Source organism: Hetaerina americana, unplaced genomic scaffold (genome assembly GCF_022747635.1).
Source record: "Hetaerina americana unplaced genomic scaffold, ioHetAmer1.1.p SCAF_3, whole genome shotgun sequence".
NCBI classification, from domain to species: Eukaryota; Metazoa; Arthropoda; class Insecta; order Odonata; family Calopterygidae; genus Hetaerina; species Hetaerina americana.
This window is the reverse complement of record NW_027286874.1, coordinates 46,366,286-46,370,988: the sequence shown is the minus strand read 5'-3', so window position 1 is coordinate 46,370,988 and position 4,703 is coordinate 46,366,286. Positions and strand designations below refer to the sequence as shown.

Here is a 4,703-nt window from a genome sequence, read left to right as displayed (position 1 = left end):
GTGAATCCGTTTGGAAAAACCTCATTGTTTGCTATATCTCCCGTGAGCCAACTTTCTGTTCCAACTACTATGTCTGCGTTTGTACTGACAAAAATATGTTCAATATCCGATATTTTGTTTCTAATGCTACGGCAATTTAATGTTATAATTTTAATATGGCTAATAACTTCTTGTTTTTCGGTTTTATGTACGCTAACAAAACTGTTTTGAGACGATTCGTGGTGAACAGAGACAAAAGAATTACATTCACTTGCATTGCTATCTGTTATGTATGTAGAGGCACCAATTTTATTAAATTTACGTAGGTTATATGTTGTTTTAACGCAAGTGCTTGTTTGTTCAATATTTTTGGGGATTTGAGAGGCATTACCTGAACTGAATTGACAAAAAGCGCTGGATTCTACTTTATTTTTCCCAATATATGACCTACGCTCTTGCCTACCAGCTATGCTAAACCCTCGACACGTGTTCGTGTAACCTACGCGCTACCAACTGCGATGCCTCGGCAGTATAATGGACCCCGGAGCGATTAAGGGGTACCCGACACGATGAGAGGACGGGCCTCAGATCAACGAAGTCCGCTCCGATTCCCCGGCAAAATCCCAGCAATCTCTCATTTAAACCCTCAATGCGGCTCCAAACGAGCCTTCCGCGGTCTGAACGCGGCACAATACTACATATACTTAATTTAATTGGGACCTTCAACTCTGCCTCGACTCGTTTCACCTCCGAGTGCATCTCCTTAAAGGAGCGCAGGATCTCTTCAGATCCACGTTCCGAGGCGTCGTTTGTCCCGACATGAGCCACAATGCGTAGCTTGGAGCAGCCCGTATTACTGACGGCCGCCTTCACCGCCAGCGTCGCCTGGGGTACCCCGCCGCCCGGTATACACCAGGACGACAAGAATCCAACACCTCCCTCCTGTTGGACTCTGCGGCGCAGCGGGTTCATTATACGCCGGACATTTGAACTACCTAATATAACGGTTCCCTCCCTCCCCGACCGCTGATGCCTTACCCTAGGCAGTGCCCTCGGAGTAGGGATAGGGGCTGCAGGTACGGTGGTGCTGTCATCCGACAGCACCTGGTACCTGTTGGAGACGGGGATGGTATCTGCCTCCGCAGAGTCCAATCCTCGCCGCAGCGTTACCTTCCCCTTGCCCCGAGAGACGACCCTCCAATCGTCCGACCTACGGACGTGGGACACTCCCTCGTTGAGAGATGGGACACGGGGTAGGTCTCTAATCGCCCAGCCACGTGTTGCATTCGGACGAATCCGTGCACCCCTATGGGCGTGGCGGGTTTTCGAATTCCTACCCTGAGCACCATCTCTCCCGAGGGGAGCCCTCCGGCCGGCGATCTCCGATCGAAGCTCCCGCACCATTCTCTCCAGCATGACGATACGGGCCCTTAAAGCCGCGCATTCGCCAGTGCCTTCGAGCATAGCAACAGGGGACCTGGATGAAGCCATCCTAATTTAATTACCAAGTTCCCAACAAAAGCTAACCTGTATACACTATGCTAAAATTTCTAGAAGGGGTTAGCTAACTTTAGCTCAAACAATAAGTTACGATTTGGAATTGAATATGAAGCCTAAGTGGAAAAAACGATGCTTGAGTAAGGTCTTGTTTTCAGAGGACCAAAAGAAAGAAAAAGGAAAGCACTCACCGGTCACCAATCAGAGTCGAAGGACAAAAACCACCACAATCCACTAAATAAATTACTACTACCACACACAGGTTAACAAACCACACACAAAACGAAAACTATATAAACGAAGCAACGTATACGTTGGCACTACACTGCACTTCACTAAAACCAAAAGCACCAAGAATCGAGGTGGCAGGCAGGTAGTCTCTGGTGGGTCAAACCGGTTACCAGGAGCGCTCAGTAGGCAGGTCCGCTCAGGTTGAGGGCTAGAGAGAGAATGAAAAATTGTAGGTCCCACCGAGATTTGAACTCGGATCGCTGGATTCAGAGTCCAGAGTGCTAACCATTACACCATGGAACCTTGCTTAGCTTGCTTGCTTTATTGTACCACCTGGGGTCGCGATTTGCTTTAACGTATTTTATAGGTATGAAATCTACGATTCCTTTTTGCATGATATTGACAAATTCTGTCCAAGTTTCTTCCACGTTGACATGACTTAAGTGGGTTTTGAACTCGGGTAGTGAAGAGTTTAATTGATTGGCAAAAGATTCAAAGTCTGCTTTATGGTAATTATAAATTTTTCTTTTTGGTTTAATGATCTTTTTTATTTCTATGTCCAAGTGGACATTAATTGCTTTATGGTCACTCAAGCCCTCATCAGTTGATACACTAATAATACGTTCAGGCGTGTTGGTAAGAAATAGATCCAATATGTTCTTTCCACGGGTGGGCATGCGTACTGCTTGATGGAGGGAGTTTCTTTGAACCAATTTTATCATGGAATTGCAAGATTCGCGATCGCGGGTCCCAGATTTAACGATATTGTTGTCCCAATCTATACCAGGGAGATTAAAGTCGCCACCAATTATGTTTATGCTGTTATTATATTTACGTGTAAAATTGTAAATTTGATCGTTGAGGGTGTGAAGTGTTTTCAAATCTGAGTCTGGAGGTCTGTAGAAAGAGCATAAATTTATGTTGGGTTGATTGGTCCGTATTAAGGTGCACCAAACACTTTCTGTGTTATTATTTTCAAATGAAACTTGTCTGCTTTCAAAATGACAAAGTGAAAAATGTTTCACATTCTTGCTTGTTGTGTCCTGGCTTGCGTGTTTTAGGATGGCTTTCGTGCTGTATCCTGGGGTGCAGTTTTTTGTTGTTTGGCGGTGTATGTGTTTGCATGAGTATTGGATGGAGGGAGTTTTGCATGAGTGTGTGCGCTGCTGGGGTGTAATTTTCCGTGTTGTTTTTTGCATGTGGTATTTTTCGTTTTTACGGTTGGTGACCTAACACCCCCCGCCACACGCCCTTGCGGCGGCTTGCGGGGTATTATGTAGATGTAGATGTAGATGACTTTTAACTGCCACGAAAACCCCTCCTCCGGGTCTTGTATCTCTATCGTGTCGGTAAACTTTGAAATCTATTGGGAAAATTTCTTGGTCGTTTATGTCATTGCACAGCCAACTCTCTGTGCCTAATACTATATCAGCGGAATGAGTTTGGATTAAGTGTTCTAGATCCGCTGATTTGTTCATGAGGCTTCTGCAATTTATAACAAGTATAGTTAAATTATTTTGATGTTGAATAACGTCCTTATTAGTGCCTGACTGTATTTTAGGACGCCTTTGTGGGGAAGTGCATGTCACTTGTCTTTCTAAATCAATGTCAGTGTTGTCGGTGACTTTTATATTTTTATAAATAATATTATACGCGCTATCCCCAGATGTTACTGACCCACTAAGTGACCTGCCCTCTATCCTAAAAAAGGCCTACAGTGGTCGAGTATCCTATCCGCTACCTTACTCGCCGCTTCCGCCGTGTAATGGACCCCAGATCGGTTAAGGGGAGTCCTGCAAGATCGGAGGGTTGGTCTCAGGTCGACGAAGGAGGCTCCTATGTCCGAGCAGAATCTCGATAGTCTCTGGTTTATGCCTTCCACTCGGCTCCAAACCAGAGACCCGCGATCCTCCCTCGGAACGATGCTGCAGACCGTTAGTCCCAGCCGAACCCCCTCGACGCCCTGGACGCGCTTCACCTCGGAGCTCAGTTCCCTAAGGGAACGGAGGACCTCCTCGGATCCACGGTCCGTGACGTCGTTGGTGCCCACATGGGCCACGACCTGCAGCCTAGAGCACTTCGTGCCTTTGACCGCCGCCTCGATTGCCTTCGTCACCTGAGGGACTCCTCCGCCTGGTATACACCAGGCGGTCACCCGTTGATCGGCGCCTACGCGGCGCGCCCTTTCCCTCAATGGGACCATTACACGACGGACATTCGAGCTACCTATTACTACAACTCCCTCCCTTCCCGTTCCCTGACGTCTTACCCTAGGCAGTGCCCTCGGAGTAGGGATAGGGGCTGCAGGTACGGTGGTGCTGTCATCCGACAGCACCTGGTACCTGTTGGAGACGGGGATGGTATCTGCCTCCGCAGAGTCCAATCCACGCCGCAGCGTTACCTTTCCCTTGCCCCGAGAGACGACCCTCCAATCGTCCGACCTACGGACGTGAGACACTCCCTCGTTGGGAGATGGGACACGGGGTAGGTCTCTAATCGCCCAGCCACGTGTTGCATTCGGACGAATCCGTGCACCCATATGGGCGTGGCGGGTTTTCGTATTCCCACCCCGAGCACCATCTCTCCTGAGGGGAGTCCTCCGGCCAGCGATCTCCGATCGAAGCTCCCGCACCATTCTCTCCAGCATGACAATACGGGCCCTTAAAGCCGCGCATTCGCCAGTGCCTTCGAGCATGGCAACAGGGGACCTAGATGAAGCCATCTTAAATAACAAACGAGTTCCCAACAAAAGCTAACTTGTATACGCTACGCTAAAATTCTAAGAGGGGTTAGTTAAATTTACCTCAATCAATAAGTTACGCTTTGGAAGATAGTAAAGAAAGGAAAGAAAAAAGATGGTAAAGAAAATAAAGCACTCACCGATAACCAATTAGATTCGACGGACAAAAACCACCGCAAGCCACTACGAGTACCCACTAGGAATACCACCAAACTATTAAAAACTAATAACAAGCAACACAAAAACTAAATAAACT

At 47.6% G+C, this 4,703-nt stretch overlaps 1 non-coding gene across 1 annotated transcript; it reads right to left on the bottom strand.

The window, feature by feature from the left end:
• Positions 1-1,938: 1,938 nt before the first annotated feature.
• On the bottom strand, positions 1,939-2,010 carry TRNAQ-CUG (transfer RNA glutamine (anticodon CUG)). The gene has a single exon. It is a non-coding gene; the product is annotated as a tRNA-Gln (tRNA).
• Between the last annotated feature and the right edge of the window lie 2,693 nt (positions 2,011-4,703).